At 48.3% G+C, this 19,065-nt stretch overlaps 1 long non-coding RNA gene and 1 other non-coding gene across 2 annotated transcripts; both read right to left on the reverse strand.

The window, feature by feature from the left end:
* Nucleotides 1-804: 804 nt before the first annotated feature.
* LOC106694924 lies at nucleotides 805-19,001 on the reverse strand. Its single transcript, XR_001345994.2, has 5 exons — nucleotides 18,105-19,001; nucleotides 16,385-16,527; nucleotides 2,779-2,920; nucleotides 1,924-1,975; nucleotides 805-1,070 (listed from the first exon to the last, which is right to left on the reverse strand). It is a non-coding gene; the product is annotated as an uncharacterized LOC106694924 (long non-coding RNA).
* Nucleotides 18,677-18,769, reverse strand: TRNAI-UAU. The gene is given in 2 exon segments: nucleotides 18,677-18,712; nucleotides 18,732-18,769. It is a non-coding gene; the product is annotated as a tRNA-Ile (tRNA).
* Nucleotides 19,002-19,065: the final 64 nt, after the last annotated feature.

Below are 19,065 nucleotides of genomic sequence, written 5' to 3' on the forward strand. Positions count from 1 at the left end.
GAGGGTCAGTGGAAAGGGAATGCAGGGAGGGCCCCTGTGGGATCTCTGGGAGGGTAATCTGTCCAACCTGCCGGTGAAGGAGTAGCTGTGTGAAGTGAAATGTTACGATGGGCCAACCACAGGGGTCTCCACCCACGGCCAGCCTGTCAGGAGAGCTGGGAGTGGGGGTGGGGAAATGGCTCTCCTCGCTCCCTGGCAGAAGTGATGTCTTCGGTGTTCATTGTACAGACTTCTACGATTCTAGGGGAGACCTGAAGAAATGGTGATCCACACCTGGAAAGCCTCCCACCTTCACGGGGCCCAGGGTTCACCCACATTTCTGCTCTGCAGGTGGCAGGTCACACCTGCACCAGGGGCTTGGCGAGGGACTGCAAGCTTTGAAACAGGAGTGGGTGCAAAATCTGCTCAGGCAGCAACAGGTTCAGGAAGATAGTGCCTACCAGCTGGGCTGCTTGAGAAATCCGGCCCAGGTGCCCAGCACAATAGACTAAGTAACTGAATTTCGCAAAAGGTTTTAACCGGGTGTGGAGGGCGGGCTTCCTTCTGGCTCCCTCCCTTCCTTAAGGAACCACGCACTCTTCCCCCCACCCCAACTCTAGAAGTCCTGGTGGGCCATCTGTCCATCCCAGGACTCCCCAACCCTCACCCCTAAAACAGTTTGAGCCCTATATCTCTGCCCTTGGACTTTCCAGTTGTGGCGCCCAATACAGCTTTCCCGCCCCCCCCCCCCCCCCCCGCACCACCATCCAAAAGCAGTGCTCCTATGAAGTCTTTCCTAAGCTGAAATGGCAGGATGCGAAGCAATTACCACTAACTTATGTCTTTATTTCACCCCCCACGATGAAAACACTTATGTCCAGTTTTATACTGGACATTCATTATACCCTTATGAGCTCTTTGGCTTTTCTGATATCTTAGGACACATCTTGTTAAGGGATGTGCGCAAAATAAATCGAGACACAGTTTAAAGCTACGCGGGGCTCGACGCCGAGATGCTGAGTGTAGTTCCCCCGTAACGAATTCGGTGGGGCCACTCTTGCTGCTCCGGGTGGGCGCTGCCCCTTTAATGCCTGTTGCAAAACAAAAGTTAAATGCTTTTCGCCTTTTTTCATGAAAGCAAAAATCCCCTTCAAATTTCTTTTGGTTATCAAAAACAGGTACTAACCAGTAATAACTATGTATGGTGTCAGATGGGTACTAGATTTATCAGGGTGATCACTTGGTAAGATATAAAAATGTCTAGTCCCTGGGTTGTAGTATACCTGAAGTGAATATAATATTGTACATCAACTGTAATCGAAAAATTATTTAAAGAAAACAGGTACTAACACAGATCTTTCGTAAAAGCAAAGTGTATAACACAAACTTTTGAAAACTAGGGGATCCCTGTATGGGTTTTTTGCTCTCTGCATTGGCCAGTCACGTGCAGCTGACAATGACTCAATTGCTACACCAGGCTAATAACTGACCATGAAATGTGCTGCAAACCAAAGAACTAAATCAGAGTGAGAATGAATCTTCCAAGGGGCCGACTTCCACTGACCTTCAGGAAAGAGGCACAAGAGGCCTTGGCCAGGCCGGTACCAGGCACCAGGAAGCAGTAATGCCCTGAGAGGTAGGCAAGAGGGGCCCCACCAAGTTCCTTCCCGGGAACTACACTCAGCTCTGAGGCCCACACTTCAGAAGGCCCACATTGCACACACATGCGCTGCACAGTTAAAGAACACGTGGATCCCTCTGTCCCTGGGGATCCAGCACTCAGCACTAGCACACTATGATCACTAACTCTGGACATCCACTCAGATGTGTAACACCATCCAGGCCCTAGGGAATGCTCCTCCACATCCTTGGTGTTCTGTCCTTGAATCGAAAGGAGACTGTGTCTGAATGCTGTCAGAACGCATGGGTCATGCTGCTACTGACCTCAGAGATGGGCCTTGCTCTGGAGTGTGGGAGGGATTGGATGGTGGAAGCACTGAGGGAAGAGAAAAGAGATTAATTGATCAAATCCTTCCTCTCAGACAGCAAGAATGCAATGGAACTAACATGTCCCAACAGTGGCAAGCATGAATCGTCTTGCTTCTCTTAGTGGTTCCAGAGGTACTCGCAGATAAGCACAGCATTTGCTACAGTTGCACGTGGCAGCTAAGGAACATTTTCCAATATAAATAATTCATAATTCTCCTACGTTTGCGCAAATGCAGGTCAAGATGTAACATGCATGAGGTATGATGCCAATTCTTTACATTGGCGATTAGACATGGAACAGTGATAGAACTGTGAATGACATTTTCAGAAAAATAATGAGATTTCATTAAATTTTCAAAACCTGAGGTACAATAGGGGTGAGGTCTAGAGTCAAATGCAGGTTCATCTGGCTGGGGCCTCAGCTGGGATGGCTGGAACACATGTAGTCTGGCTGACCATATTGTTTTCTCCAGGTGACCTTTCCACATGGCTAGCTTGGCTCCCACATAGCACGGCAGTCTCATGCTGAGAAATCAGACTGCTCACATGCTGGCTGGCCCATCCCAAAGTGAGCATTCTAAGACCCAGGCAGAAGCCAAAAGGCTCCCTAGGACCTGTCCTCAGAAATCATGAAGCATCACTGTCACTGCTTTCTATTGGCCAAAAGTAAGTCACAAGGACAGCAGGGTTCAAGGCCATGAATACCAGGAGATGTGGTTCTCTGGGTGCTAGCTTTGAAGACTAGCTACCACTGTCTGCCTGCTGGTACCCAGTGAATCACAACCCTCACACATTCAAAAATACACTTACCCTCCAAGACCCCCAAAGTCCATCTGCAAAGTCACCAGGCTTCGGCTCCGAATCCAGGACCTCGACATCTAAATCAGATCTGGTGCAGAGGAGGCCCCTCAGGTGTGGTCCCTTGGAGAATCGTTCCACTAGATCTAAAGATCTGGGAATTCAAGAGATCAGTTAACTTCCCCCCAAACCCAACACACAACAAGGAGGTAGGCACCGGATAACAGCAGATATTCCCACTCAAAACGGAAGAAAAAAGTGTGCAGAGCAATTCTAAAAGCATGCCAGTTCCTTCCTGGGGACCTGGTCCTGCTCTCTGGGAGTGGTTGTCCATGGCTCTTGGCTTCAGACTCTGAGTTACCCTTCCTTTTCCAGATGAAAGGGTCAGTATTAGCAACCAAAGAGACTTCTCAGCCTGCTTCCTGCCCATAAAATAGGTCTCTTTTCATTTTGAATTCTCTTAACCCAAGCTGATATAATTCTGTTAAAAACATGTGGGTTTCTAATATGTCATATTATAATCTACTCCATAGACAAAAGTCGCACCTGCATTTGTTCCAGAAAGGCCCTTCCCATCTGTGGGATTCTTAGTCCTGTTGTCCAGCAGGGAAGATCTAGGAAGTATGCCCTTAACCTTCTTAGAAGCCCTGTGTCTATCCAAAGGGTCTAAAGCAAGCATGTCAAACTCAAAGCACGGGCCAAATAAACAAGGTTTAATTTTATGTGGGTCCAAAAAAAACACAAAAGCTTCAATTCTCAATGTATAACTTTGGTACACTAATAGCATTATTACATATCAAGCAAATTATTTTATTTTTTTACTTCACAGCAAAAATACTCCAATTCCCACTTTTCTTGGAAATTTCGATGTTCGTCAGCAATTTTTCGTTTATTTTCACTACCACTTGTTTTCGATAGAGACATGCTGAATACAAAGAGCTGCAATAAATGAGTAATCGTTAACATAAAATAATAGAACATTTTAATAAAAATTAGTATTTTTTCTTGAACATTAACTTACCAGACACTGAATAACTGCACAAATTGATAAGCGTAATGCAAATAAACCTATTTTTCTTGTTCTCCGAAAGCGAAATATTTCCTGTTGCGCACACCAAAAAGGTCAGTCCAAGACTAATGGCGTGGCAATCGGCTGCTAAGATATTCGATGCTGGTATTAGTGGAGAGAAATGGTGCACCTGAGCGTAAGGCACGTAAGGTACGTAAGGGAAATGAATGCAACACGAATATAGTAATCAGTCATTAGTGAACATTGTAGTTCATTCATAATCCTATATAATAAAAGGGTAATATGCAAATAGACCAAACGACAGAACAACCGAACCAATCAAAATGTAATATGCTAATGATATGCTAAGGCTGCTCAACCACTCGCTGTGACATGCACTGACTACCATGGGGCAGATGCTCCAACCCATAGGTTAGCTTGCTGCTGGGGTCCGGCCGATCGGGACTGAGCGAGATGGGCCAGACACACCCTGGAGCCCTCCTGCGGTCCCTCCTTGGCCTGATCGTGCACCGGTGGGCTCCCTCAGCTTGGCCTGTGCCCTCTTGCAATCCAAGACCCCTCGGGGGATGTTGGAGAACTGGTTTCAGCCCAATCCCACAGGCCACTCTCCTTGGGAGGGCACCAGAAGCAGAGCTCATGGCTGGTGAGCACTGCTGTGGCAGTGAGAGCCTCTCTTGGTGGGGACTGATTGGGCACGAGCCTGGCGGCAGGCACAGTGAGGCTGGGATGAGCGGGAGTGGCAGGTAGGAGCTGCAGGTGGCATTGGACTGCGGGTTTTGGCCCCGATCCCTGCAGGGCCACACAGAGGGACCCCACCCGTGCACGAATTCGTGCACCAGGCCTCTAGTTATGTATAACAGGATATTGTAAAAATTAAGTTACGAAATTTTTTATTAAAATGTTTTTTACATGCTGTTATATTGGCTGGGCCGCAAAAATATTCATTGTGGGCTGCATGCAGCCCACGGCCGTGAGTTTGACATGCTTGGTCTAAAGGCATGCCCTTCAATTTTCCTGAGGCCTGACCAAAGGGTCCTACAGTCACATCTTGACCTTATATTTAACTGACAACATTTTACTGGAAAGATGTGGGTGTCTGTGAAGAAGATGCAGAATAGCTGGTGATTACATGTGCAGGCTCTGAGGCCAGACTGCCCAAGTTTACCAATTACCAGCTTTGCGACCTTGAGCTGTCACTTCTCTGTGACTCAATTCACCCATCCGTTAATTGGGATACATTACAATACATACTTCATGAAGGTGTTGTAAGGATTCAATTGCTTAATCCTCTTGTATAGTGTTAGAACAATGTCTACTGTGTAGTAAATTTCCAGTGGGTGTTAGTTACAATTTCTATGTGTGACTGGATACCCACATCTACAAGGGTAGGTTCAAGTGTTTATATGGAAAGACTGATGGGTGTCTGTCTGTCTCTGAGTTTGAGAATGTACACATCTGAGTGTCTGTGTCTCTCTGTGTGTGTTTGGGTGTAGGAGACCTTTCTGTGCATCCAATGACAACAACAGCTGGCACTCATATCATGTTTACCATGCCAGGCACTATTCTAAGAGTTCTACAGGTATTCATGTGGACACACCCGTGAATGTGAACAGCTGAGCACGTGTCCAGATATGTGCCGGCGAGTGCCTGTCAGTGGGGCGTGTTGGCCCTGTGTGGTGAGACTCCCTTCCTTAGTGGGCTGTGAGCGAGATGAAGACTCACACCACGGCCTGCCTGACCACAGCACTGAATGGGGCAGGGAATACCCACGACCCACCGCCTTTCCCAGGCTCCCAGGCAGCTGGAATCGCCTGGGTCTCTTTTCTTTCAACAGGAGAGGGCAAACGAGGAGCCTGAAGAAGAGCCCAATCACAGCCTTGCCTTCCTTCTATGGCAGCCCTGGTCTTGCCTTGGCCCCAGGGAGCTCGGGCAGGATTCCGGGGCTGGGCCATCTTTTCGCAGTGCGTGCCATTTTTTGCCAAGTGGCATCTGTTTCTGACTCACTGCTTATCCTCCCTGGGAGGACAGAGCCTAACAGGAGCCAGATAGTGACTGTCCCTTGCAGATAAAGCCTTCACATTTGACCTGTTATGTTTCCTTTGCTTCCATTATCCGATGCTGGTAACATTTCAAGCATAAAAGAATATTTGAAATTTTATGAATGTGCGTTTCTTTCTCGCCTTTTTGCGTACATGGCCTTCGTCTCCCTGGGCCCCAGGCATCCCTTTCTGCCTGAGGAGAGACTAGGATGAGGTTTGACTCGGGCAGAATGCGCAGAAGAAAAAAATGCAGAAAAGCTTGGCATCTGACGTGCAAAAGAGGACTGTGTGGCATCAGAGTCTCTAGACCAGCTATTCTCTAGGGAGCACGTTTTCTGGATGCCTGCATCTCTCCTTGGGCGTGACCCTGGAGTTTCATGCAGTGGATGCCCCGGCAAGAAGAGGACATGCTTCAGTTCACTCCTTCCTGCCCAGAGGATGATGGGAAGGGACTTGAAGGAGAGCAACAAGGGGAACCAAGCAGTCAGATCGGGCTTTGCTCCAGGAAGGAAGCCCGGGAGGGAGGGCTCTGCCCCAGTTTGGGAGGAAACAGCGTCTCAGGCTGCTCCAACGGAACCCACCCAGCCTCTGCTGCCAACACCAGGGCTCCCGGGTAAGGCAGAGAAGTCTCAGAAACTCAGCTTCACAAGCCAACTGCAGTTCCCACAGGCCTGGCTGCCAGGTTGTGAGACAGCAGGCCAGCCAGGGCCACAGGCACAGCAAGGAGACCCGCAGGACAGGAGGGGGCGCTGTGGGAGGCAGCCAGGAAGCACCCAGGTGCAGAGAGCTGGTCAGCTGGAGCATCTCAGGGCTCTGGCCAGACCAGGAGGGACTGTACCATGAGTTACACAACTCAGCTTCAAGTGCAGTTCATGGCCAGCTGGGATGAGGGATTTGCCTGGAAACACGAGGACACCACACCCCAGGATCCCAACTCCTCGCTCCTGCCAGATGTCGCAAAGGCTGCCCATGTCTGCCCGAATAACTCAGCACCATCTTGGTGGGAGAAGCTGGAAAGGCAATCTGAGAACTGAGCACTTTTATCCAAGAGAAACAAAACATCACTTAACAGGACAGGCTATACTGCGGGTCTCACGACGTTCACATGTAGTTGAACACTTCATTGTTTTTCTCACTGCTCACCCAGTAGGGATTGGGAGAATCGAAGTGTGAGTTAAATTTCTGCACAGATGAATCGAAGTGTGAATTAAATTTTCATTCTTGTCAAGAGGACCCCTTTGCCCCCCTTGAAATGTATTTCCAACTAAAGACGATGACCCTAGCAGAGGACAAGTCCTGGCCTCTGGACCCCAAATTGCCTCCTCCAGGTGGTGTGGGACAGGTCATGGCAGAACAGGAGAAGGTTTGCGTTCAGCCGAGTGCTCACTCAGCCTTGTGGAGCTCATGCACATTGGGTCCCCTCCCCCTGGCTTATCTGTGCTTTGTTGAGGGAAAGAACAAGATTTTAATTCTCTTGCTGGGCTCTTCCCATCCAGGTCATTGAGGTTCCTAGTCTTGGCTACTGTCTCAGAGGCCATTGAGATCCCTCCTTCCCCCGGGAAATAAGAATGTGGGAAATGAATTGAGTGAGGTTCAAGATCCTACACGGTGTCGCTGGGAGTGGGGAGGGAGGCGATGCCACCACAAGAAGAGACAGCCCAGCTGGGAAACCGTACTCCACAGGCCTTGGGTGCAACCACTTCAGATTCTTACACTCAGATGACTCACTTTCTTTATCCCAAAACAGCACCTCACCTATTCCTTCACCTGCTCATCTGGTTTGCTGGTTGGAGCAAGATCATCATCCCATTTTGTGGATGAGAAAACTGATACCCAAGAAAAGAGCAGGATGCTATCTGAAGCCATGTGATTGGGGATCACTTGAAGGCAACATTTAGTCTCTTGCCTCCCAGACAAGAGCTGTATCGCTGTCTCCTCAGTGCTCAGATTAGGGTGTCTTGGGAAATAAGAGGGGCCCCTTTATAAACAAGGTTGATAGGGCTATCCCCAGCATCTAGGGAGATGGTATGAGGAGAGGAGGGGGCATCTACATCCTCCTGCTGGGACTGAGGCGACTAAGGCACCAGGCAGTAATAATGGTGCTGTAGTTGACTCAAGAATTCACACGCACACACACACACACACACACACACACTACCACACAGGCCATTTCAGCCTCTTGGGTACCCTTTTCTAAAATGCCACAAAGGCAGTCTGGCTGCCAGGGGGACCTGGCTAATGCCTGTCCTGATTCCCTGGGTTCCTCCATGTTCCAGAGGGCCCACCCCACCCAGACCCTGCTCAGGAGTTCTCATCATCCGGCCTGCCTAGTTCCCCGGGCCATGGAGTCTGGGCTCCAGCTCTGCCTGCCACCCAGTGAGCAGGCCATCCTCCGGAACTGCCCAGATTGCCCACATTCGGCTCACCTCTGCTTGGGGACACCTGCCTCTTGGACCAGCTGACAAGAACACCCACACAGTGGCCAGAATCTGCCCCACTCCCATCCCAGATCCCACGGTAGGCTCAGCTCGCCCAGGCCTTCTCCTCCAGATGGGAAGGTCCAATTCCAGAGGCCCCTCAGCCTGCCTGTCCTGCCTTGAAAAGTGCCAAATGGAGAGACGGTCAGAGCTGGGGCTGAGGACTGAGGCCGACTGGCCTCAAAAGGCATGGCCCTCGGGTAGCCACACCAGCGCTCGGCTCCTCTGGAATCACATCACTAACGGAAACGTCTCTGAGGTGCATTGGAGAGCAAACTATGAAGCCATGAAAAGGTAACTGAAGAAAAAGACTGTTTCACTGATCTCAGGATGAGCAATGACCTTCCAGGCAAAGAAGAGATCAGATCAGACAGGGAAAGACATGGTTTCATAAACGCTGAAACTTCTGCACATGAAAAATACCTCAAAATTAAAGGCAAGCCAGCCTCAGGAGAGTTTTTGGAACACTAAGGGTGACGCCCTTAACACATTTTTTTCCATGAATTGTCTTTTACTGTCCTTGCTGCTTCTCTGTTGGGAGTATTGGGTTGGTTGTTTGTTTAGATCATAAATAGAACAGGTTACTTATTTTGAACCCCTTGAATTTGGAACCTGTGAGTGTACTGCTTACTGAACTTTAAAAAATGACATTTTAAATATAAATCAAAATATTTTAATAGATTCTATATAAATGATGAATGAAAATTTAATATAAAAAGCATTCCTAAGGGGCATTTTTGCTTCAGCCCTCTCAGCCCAGAGATCAGGGAAAGACAGAGTAAAGTTGACTAAATTTGCCTCCAGCAGCCCCAGCCTCTACTTTCTGCTTCCCTGTCCCACATCCAAGCACCCCCCTTTCAAACGCTGCCCTCTCCTCACGCTTCCCCCTGGGGCACCCAGGACTCCCATCTCCTCTTTGTCTCCCCACTTTCCAGCCCCAGACCTTCACTTGGCCAAAACAGTCTGCAGCCTCTTCTCTGCCCAAGCCCCTCCGGACCCACACCCACCCTGGGGGAGCAGGTCTGATTTCCCTGAAGTGTTCTGCACAAGCTGGGAGTGGACTGGGCCCCTGTTATGAGCCCATTAGTCCCAGAACAGCCTCCCTGGCCCTCCCCCTGACAGCTGTGCTCCGCAGTCACCCTCACTGCTAGGACTCTGCACCGGCTCAAGCCTTCTCATCTCCAGGCCTCCTGCCCATCTCTGCCCTGGGAGAGTCAGGGAAAGGCAGAAAGCTATGGACAGGCCCAGGTTGCCCTACAGGCTGCTGGTAAAATAAGGCTAAGTGGCTGGTCCCTGCATGGGATCCAGTGCAAGGGGGGCCTCCTAAGGCAGAGCCACAGCGCCACCTTGTGGTAGAGTGCCATCTGTGCAGCCAGGCCAGAACCAATCCAAGAAACTTCCTGGTTGCCTCTCCCTCAACTGTTTCACTGACTCTCTAGCCTTAGGGTTCTTCCCTAGATCCCAGGAGAGCCCCAGCCCAGGGGCCTGAAGGACAACTGTCAGGCTGAGGTCCCTGCCATATCTCTGGCCTTCCCTGCAGCAAAACACCTAGAAAAGGCCTGGCCTTCTGTGTCAGGTCGACTCTGTCACTCCCGTCTCCTCTGAGCCTGCACAATTACACAACCTCAGTGCCCTGCCTCTAAAATGGGAGCAATAAAAAGGCTGCAGAGGAAGAGATTGGGTAATAAAGCCCTGGAGCAGCGATGGCTCATTGCACGTGTTCAAGGAGCCGTGGTTTCCTTTCCCTTTTGTCTGGACTAGTTGTCTGGGAGACCTACACTTGCTCAAAGGCAGGGCCAAGAGGACAGCCAAACCCAAGGCTGAGGATGAGAAGCATTTCCACCTCGGCTCCTCCGAGAAACCATTCTGAGCTACTGCATCCTACTATTTGCCTCTCTGAACCCCTTGGGTTGGGTGACCAACTCACCTGGTTTGCCAGGGACTGAGGGATTTCCAGGGAGTGAGGGACCTTCAGTGCTAGAACTGGTGACGTCCCAGGCCAGCCTGGATGAGGGGGTCACCTATCCTTTCCTTTCCTTGCAGTCCAGCTCTAGAACTTCACAATCGCTGGGCATTAGCCCAGGAAGCTGCACCATAACATCCCCAGGTGATTCTTATCAACACCACGTCACTGCCCCGGCACCCTCCGCGTTTTCTCTTAGGCTTCTGGTGGGGGCACTACTCTCCAACTAGGCCGGAAGCCAGCCGAGGCAACGCACACACTCAGTGACGTGACCTTGGAAAGACTTTGAAGAACTTTCTAAACACCAGGCACCAGGCGTCTACCTGCAAAGTGAACCAGCAGCAAAGGGACCCATGTTCTCTACTCAGTTTTAGAGTTTGTGCCCATGTGTTGCTCCTCTATTATTCTTCCATTCATTCATTGAATATTTGTTGAACACCTATTGGCTTGGCACAGTTGGAATTTATGTCCTAACCTGAGGCTGGTGCACGACCTTCATGCACTTGGCAGGGAGGGGGTCCCTCAGCCCAGCCTGTACCTTCTCCCAGTCCAGGATCCCTCGGGGGATGTCTGCCTGCTGGCTTAGGTCTGCTCCCTGCAGGCAGACATCCCCCGAGGGGTCCTTAGCGCTGCCACCACCACTGCGCTCACCAGCTGTGAGCCTGGCTTATGGCTGAGCAGAGCTCCCCCTGTGGGAGCACACTGACCACCAGGGGGCAGCTCTTGTGTTGAGCCTCTGCCCCCTGGTGGTCAGTGTGCGTTATAGCGACCAGTTGTTCGGCCATTTGGTCGATTTGCATATTAGTCTTTTATTATATAGGATGATGGGACATAAACAATTACAACTTATATACACACTAAATTCCCCACTAAATTTTTAGAAAGGAAGTAAATCCTACCAATACAACCTTTCAAAGGCCTCCTTCTGAGGAGGGAAAAGGCCGAAACCCCTGAAAGTTGAAAGCCAACCACACCTAAAAATTTGGGCAAAGGTGTTTCTGGAGAAGGAATGGCCATTGCAAAGGCTCTGAGGCAGAAATAAGGAACAGAAAGACTGGAGTGGCTGGAGTATAGGAAGCCAGGACAGCATAACAGGAGCTGAGGTTGGAGAGATGGGAAGGGGCCAGTTCAGATACATGGGGCCTTCTGGACCACTGTAGACCTTTGCATTTTATTCTGTAGGCAATGGAAAGCTATCAATGGTTTTAAGCAAGGAAATGACAGGAACTGATTTGTGTTATTAAAAGCTCGTTTTGGGATTCTGTGTGGAGAAGGAACTGGAGAAAGACAAGAAGTGGAAGTGAGGAATCCGTTAAGAGGCTACTGCAATAGTCCAAGCAGGAGATGACAGAACCTGCAGAAGTGCAAGGATGCAGGATACATACTGGAGGGAGGCACAGGGCTTGCTGATGGATTAGCCATATTGGGAGCAAAGGGGCACAATCAGGGCTGCCTCCTAGGCTTTTCACTTAGGAAGGGGAAAATCAAGTTTTATGATGAGTCTTTGAATGAGTCTTCCGAGTGGCGATGGCAAATGTGCTCATGGAGACGGCTGGGCTTTGAACAAAGGCACAGGGGAGCATCTGTTGCCTTTATCCCCAGGCCAGTTTAATACTTGGAAAAGTTACAGTAACTTTTAGTTTAGCCAGAAATGGACGCTGCCTTTTCTTTCTGAAAGGAATTCTCAGTAAGGAATTTGGAAAACTGGTCATCAGTGTCAAGTGATGTTTTGTACAAAAACAATTGCATCAGTCAAGACTCCTTTTGATCACAAGTGACAGAAACCCAAGTCTAACTGGCTAATGCAGAAGAGTACTCTTTTGGATCCCACAATCAGACCACAGAAAGAGAATTGGTAGAGGCCAGTCTTTAGAATCAGACACTCAGATGCTTTCAGACCTCTCAGCCTCTTGACCCTGCTTCTCATTAAATGTAGCCTTCATTCTCCCAGTCCAGGGAGAAAAAGTTAAAAGAAAACTAAGAGGAAATAAATGAAAAGACTAAGGACATAGTGGAATTTTAAAGGGAAAGAATATACTTGTTAACAAGAGTGGTCAAAGGAACGAAATGGCTAAGACAGAACAAAAAAATTGAAGATTAGAATAATTAGTAAATATTCAGTTAATAAAATAATAACCACTTAAACAAAATAAAAATATTTTTAAATGACTTTAAACATTATAAGACTAATAGATAAAATGGAAACAGGTTAAGCCAAAGTCAGCAGGACAGAGTCCAAGGGCCAGAGGGACCAGGCTGGGAGGTGGGGGGGTCTCATGGGCCTTTTCTAAGTCTGGGGTTCTCTTCAAGGCACCCCTGCAAGCTGAGATCTTTGACCAGCTAGGTCAGGGGTCCTCAAACTTTTTAAACAGGGGGCCAGTTCACTGTTCCTCAGACCGTTGGAAGGCCGGACTATAGTTTAAAAAAAAACTATGAACAAATTCCTATGCACACTGCACATATCTTATTTTGAAGTAAAAAAACAGAACGGGAACAAATACAATATTTGTATTTGCATGTGGCCCGCGGGCCGTAGTTTGAGGACCCTTGAGCTAGGCCTTAAGTCAGAGCCTCGGGAAGTGCCTCTTTCTTAACTACCTGCGTGCCAGTCCTGGAACTGGAGGACATGCGTGTGCCCCATCTGGCATCCGTCAGCCAGGCCCTTCAACCAGTGCTCTCATGAGCACACTTGCCATCTCCACTTGGATGACTCATTCAAAGCCTAACACTTGATTTTTTTCCCCTTCCCAACCCTGCTCCTCCCCTAGTCTTTCCCATCCCACAAAATGGTCCTTCCCTCCCTTCACCTGGGTTCCTTTTAAGGGAAAAGCCTAGGAGGCAGCCTTGATTGTGCCCTTTTGCTCCCAATGTATCTAATCCATCAGAAACCCTCTTTAAAGATGACTTTGTACATCTGGAAAATTATATATACATATATATATAATATTTTATACATAACCTTATATTATATTTGGTATAATATAAATTATTATATACATAGTTATATATAATTTTATATTATATATAATAGATATCCAACCCTTGGACCAGCAATCCCACATCTAGAATCTATCTCAAAGATATACAGGCAAATATTGCTACTCAACTTTATTAATGCAATTCACTGTATGTCAAATATAACTTTAAAAAAGGTGTAAAATAAAAACGAATTCATCTCCTTTGGGAGTTATTAGGATATTAACTCATTATTCTAAAGGTTAGTAGAAAAAGGAAAAGAGTCAAGCAATATTACCTAGTCTTTTTTATATGAAATATGCTTTAGGAAAATTAAATAGTCAATGGTTCAGTCATAAATTCAGAAGGAATAATAGAATTAGAAAACCACTATTGTGTAATCATGAATAAAATAATAAATCTGGACAAAGAGCACCAATGGCTGCTAAAACTATTAGGTTAGAAGCTAATGTGGAATTTTGTAAGGATGGATTTGTCTGACCATATCTGAAATCACCAATAAAATTAACATCACGGAATGTGGAACAACTAGAACCTCCTAGAACATATTTTGCAAAAAGAAAAGAATCTGAGTATTATCAAGCTTAGGAATCTAAGTGTGTGTGAGTGAGTGAGTGAGTGAGTGAGTGTGTGTGTGTGTGTGGTGTGTGTGTGTGTGTGTGTGTACAGGAAGGTTTGAAGAACTCATTAAAGAATGCCTTAAGGATGCAATTAGTCAAATTCTGTGGGAAATTCTATAGGTCAACAAATAAATACCATAAAAGGGAGTAGGAAGAGAAGCTGTTGGTATACATTAAAAGAGACTTAAAAATAGATTGATCAGCCCAGCCAGCTCGATTCCTGGTCGGGCACATGCCTGGGTTTTGGGTTTGATCCCCAGTAGGGGGAGTGCAGGAGGCAGCTGATCGATGTTTCTCTCTCATCGATGTTTCTAACTCTCTATCTCTCTCCCTTCCTCTCTGTAAAAAAATCAATAAAATATATTTTATTTTATTTTATTTTTAAAAAAGTGGTTACTTGTTGGGCATACATACTACTGAAGTATTTACAAGCTAAATTAAACCATACCTGAGGTTTCCTTTAAAATATTCCAGTAATGGTGCAGGGGGAGGGAAGGAGATGGATGAACAACATTTGCAATTCTTAAAGGTCAAGATGGATGGTCACATTGGGGGTTTTATATATATATATTGTTTTCTCTACTTTTGGGTACATTTGAAATTTTCCACAATAAAGAACTGGGCTTTGTTTTGTTGAATTTTAAATGGGCTGTGTTCATACAGATCACAGCCCTGAGGCTGTGTTCTGACCTACTGAGAGTTCAGCAGTACCCCCTCCCTGTATCCACACTCAAGCCACATGCTCAGCGTCTGTAGGGCAAACATGAGAGAAGTGAGTCAGGGGTTGAAAACCACAAAGCAAGCTATGGGGGAGAGGGAGGGAAGCAGTGGCTCCCGGCACCCACCTCTGTGCTGGCAAACGGAAGAGCACAAGCCCAGCCCAAGGGGAAAGCCAATGTTGCCATATGGGAATAAGGGCCCCAGAGAGCCAAGTCCGATTTTTCATTAGAAAGTTGAAATCTGGGCATTTCAGTAAAATCTCCCAGCTTGCAGGCAAATGAAAAAAAAAAATCTGAACACTTGGCCAGTCAGTGCTAGAAAGCCAAACAAAACCTGTCTGGAGGCTAGATTTGTTCCACAGACTGCTGTTTTGTGATCCCTGACACCAGACCATGTCATGCATTATACAGTAATGCATTAATAACGGGCTGACATTCTTAGCCGTTGGGTCACAAGGCTGGGACAACTGAGACGGCACACATCTGAAATCCCCAGATCCTTTACACGCAAACAGCTGTCAAGCCAGGCGTGTTCCCCGCACTGAACTCTGAACTGAACATAGGCTGACAATTGTCTCTATCAGATTGCATCTTGTCATTTGTCAGAAACATTTGTCTCTGGACTGGCTCTCTGTTGCTCCACATTCTACTGAATTTGCTCTCCCTCTGGCTTCATATCACATACAGTTTTAATAAGCCTGTTTTCATCCAAGCCATCTACAAAGCTAATGTCAGCCTGGGTTATGTCAGGCTTCTCTCCTGCTAGAAATCAGTTATAACTTCAACCTACGCTCGAAGTTTGTCTATCTCATATTTACCCATCTTCCTCACTGAAGCTACCATGCATTATATACACACCAATCTTGTGGTAATAATAATATCACCTCCTTAGACCTGTATAGGACATGATGATTTTTAAAGCATTTTCCCATAATTTTGACTTGATCTTTATCACCCATTACAACTTTGAAACATCCTATCACTAGCACATTAAGATGATAGACTACAAATTTGCCTGTGGTCTGTTTGTCACCCACCAATAATTTCCTAGCAGGGGATTTCTAGATTAAATAGAGGAAGGGCAACTAATGTGTCTTCCTGCCTTCCCGCCTCACCAGAAAAACGGGTCCCCAAACCACCGCCATTCCAGCAATAACCAATAGGGACAGAAACTATATTGAAGAGGATGAAGGTTCTAGCCATGAGAGTTGACAGAAAATGGAATGGGTTGCCTCATGAAGAAATGACATTTTGATGCCAGAAGGTTTCAAATAGGAGCTGGGGTTTTGCAGAAGGGGTTTCAACGTGGGTAGAGTGGGGCAGAATGATCTTCAGTCATTTATTTCTGTCCAGGTGGAGCACCTGCTCTGTGCTCAGCTCTCAATAGTACCCGACCAGTTCTCGCAATAAGTAACCTCTGAAGGTCAGAAACGTACACTTGGCTAGTCTGATCATTTCTATGCTTCCTACATTTTAAAAACTAATTCTCTTTTTAAAAGCAGTTTTCAGCAAATTTTCTCTTTAAAATGCCGACCTTTTCTCCATTGTTCAAAAATGGAAAGAATCCATCCCTTGGAGTATTATTCAGCCATAAAAAGAAATAAAGTACTGATAGAGGGTAGAACACGGATGACTCGTGAAAACGTTAGGCAAACTGAAAGAAGCCAGTCACAAAAGACCACGTATTATATTATTCCATTTATATGAGAGTCCACCATAGGGAAATTTATGGAGACTGGAACTAGGTTAGTGATTACTTCAGGCTGGGATGGGGGTGGCTAAAGGGTTTCTTACCGAGGTAATGAAAATGTTCCAAAATTGTGGTGATGGTACAAACAAGACATCTAAGTTGAAAGCAAGATCATGAAGTAAACCAGCGATCAATAAGGCTCTAAGTGCTCTCTTTGGTCATTTGCAGAATCACCTGGAAGAAAAAACTAGCGCAATAAAAGGTGCTTTGATGACTCCCTAAGCTGTGGAGTTAAATCTAATTTTGGACTAAAAAAAAAAAATTGAATATCTATTTAGTAACCAAACTAAGCACAGGAATTCTTACTGCCTTAATGGATGATGCTAACAATATGGACCTAGATTTGTGTGAGTGACATGAGTGCAATAAGTAGATTGGCTGAATCTAACACAGTGTTTTGTTGGATCTTGTTTTATATATTTACTAGAGGCCTGGTGCACGAATTCGTGCATGGGTGGGGTCTGGCTGGTTCCGCCCCCGATCAGGGTTGGGAGGGCGATTGGGGGGGGGGGGCAGGGGGAGAGGCCATGGGCGGTTGGCCAGCCGGCCCTGCCCCCTGTTTGAACTCCTGGTCGAGTGGACAATTTGCATATTAGCCTTTTATTATATAGGATCATGATGATGTCTGAGAAAAATACCTTACGAAATGCTTAATAGTTAATAATTTAATTAATTACAACTGATATTAAATCACAGTATTTACTACTAGTAAATAGCCTTTCAGAAATCAGAATGTTCCTTCAAACAATTTCTAAAACATGTAGTTGTTTAAGAGATATTTGCTGAATTGATTTTTTAACAAACAGAAAAAAGAGTATACAATAAATGAATTAAAGTATATAAAATAAAATTGCGGTGATGGTTGCACATATCTGTGAATATACCAAAATCCATTTAATTGTACATTTTAAATGGGTGACTTGTGTGGTGTGTGAATTATATATCAACAAAGCTTTTTAAAAAATTAAGCAAGCTTTTTTTTTTTTTTTAATGGATAGATATTTGTTTCCAGGCCTGGGCTAGATTTCGCCCCCTGCTGAGGATGAGCCTGTGAAAGGCCCTGGTTGGGTGAGGAACAGGTGAGGCGGGTGGGCTTTCTCACACTGGTTGGCCTGGGCCTCCCCATTCTGAATCTGGGGCTGGGGTAGTAGGACCAGGAGACAAACAGGGGCTCCACCACCACCTACTTCCTCCGCGTTTTCTAGGTTTAGCTTCTCACCACTCCAGGTCCTATTTCCATCCCAAGCTTTAACTCCCATCACGTCCATAGAAACAGCTGAAACCACTCTTTGGGGAGAACGCGTCCAGGAGGCCTCTCACCCCAACCAAACTTGTTCCCTCTCACCCACACCTCCTGGGAATACGGGCATCCATCCGACCTGGGACACCCACCCCTCAGCAGCGCAAGCAAGCCCCTGTGCCTCAGGGCAGTGTTTGGTGCAGGCTTCAAACGCCAGCTGGCCACTGCGGGGGCGGGGGGGGGGGGCATTTCCTGCCCCAAAAGCCACCCAGGACCCTGAGCCTGGGGTTTGTGGCCCGGCATGGAAGGGCACCAGCCCCTCGGAGAGCACTAGAAAACATCTGGTTTACCGGCGAACCCACCCCTCCTGACTCACCCCGGGGAGAAAGGGGCACAGACTGGGGAGAGAGGGACGCCCCAGGCACACTCCCCAAACTCCGCCAACCCCGCCTAGGGAGGGGGGTAGGGACGGCCCGCGGTCTCAGGGCCCGCAGATGGGAGCGAGGGGGATGACCAGTTATTACTATTGAAAAGGAAGGGGGGCTGCTCCACTTGCGCCCCCGCGCGGGGCCTCAGCCCCAACTCCCGGGAGTGGTCGCCCGGCCCCCGCTCCGGCTCCGGCTCCGGCCCGGGCCGCGCCACCCAAAGCGCACCGCGCCGCGCCGGGCCGGGACGAGGAGCAGCAGCCGGGAACCGGGCTGGTCCGGCGCCGAGAGCTCGGCACGCCCCGTGGAGTGGGGCGCCGGGGATTTTCTAACTCGATGCCTAGGCGTGGCCCCCTCACGGGTGCTGCGCCCCGGGACCTCCGGGCCACACACCCGGGGCTGTAGCCGGGACTGGGTGCCATGAAAGGAGACGCCTAGGGGGAGAACTAGGAGGGAGCAGTAAGTAACCCGGGTCCGAGCAGCTGGGTGGCGCGCGGGGCGAACAAGTAGCTCGGAAAGCAGGTTAGAAGCGCCATTGCGATCGGCTTCCTGCCAACGACTGAGCTGTACGTGCGCTCGGAGCCGAGACAGGAACTGGGAGGGCTAAAGAGAGACTAACTTGTTCTCCTGGGCAGGGATAAAAGGGGGCCCTCCGACACCCAAAAGGGTCGTGCTCCAGGTGAGGCTCGAACTCACAACCTCGGCATCGCTCTGCAAGCACTGCTGTATAAGTACCGCGCGCTAACCGATTGCGCCACTGGAGCTCCGCTTAGCCCGCCTCGCGATGGCTCTATGAGGGCTCACCGGCGGCGGCGGGCCCGCGGAGCATGCGCACTCGCGGCCGGCGGCTCGGCGGGAAGGGACGGGGCCGGAGTCCCCCCGCACCTTCAGGCCCGGCCGCCCCCAGAAGAGTAAACCGGGGAACGCCGTGAGGGTCTCTCTCTCTCGGGGATGAAGGGGCGGTTGGCAGGGCCGTGACGGACGGGCCGCGGGGGCCTAGAAGCGCGCCCGCCCGCCTCCCCGGGCGTGCGGAGGAGAAGTCCGGCCGCTGAGCTCTGAA

Source organism: Myotis lucifugus, unplaced genomic scaffold (assembly GCF_000147115.1).
Source record: "Myotis lucifugus unplaced genomic scaffold, Myoluc2.0 scaffold_6, whole genome shotgun sequence".
Classification (NCBI taxonomy): Eukaryota; Metazoa; Chordata; class Mammalia; order Chiroptera; family Vespertilionidae; genus Myotis; species Myotis lucifugus.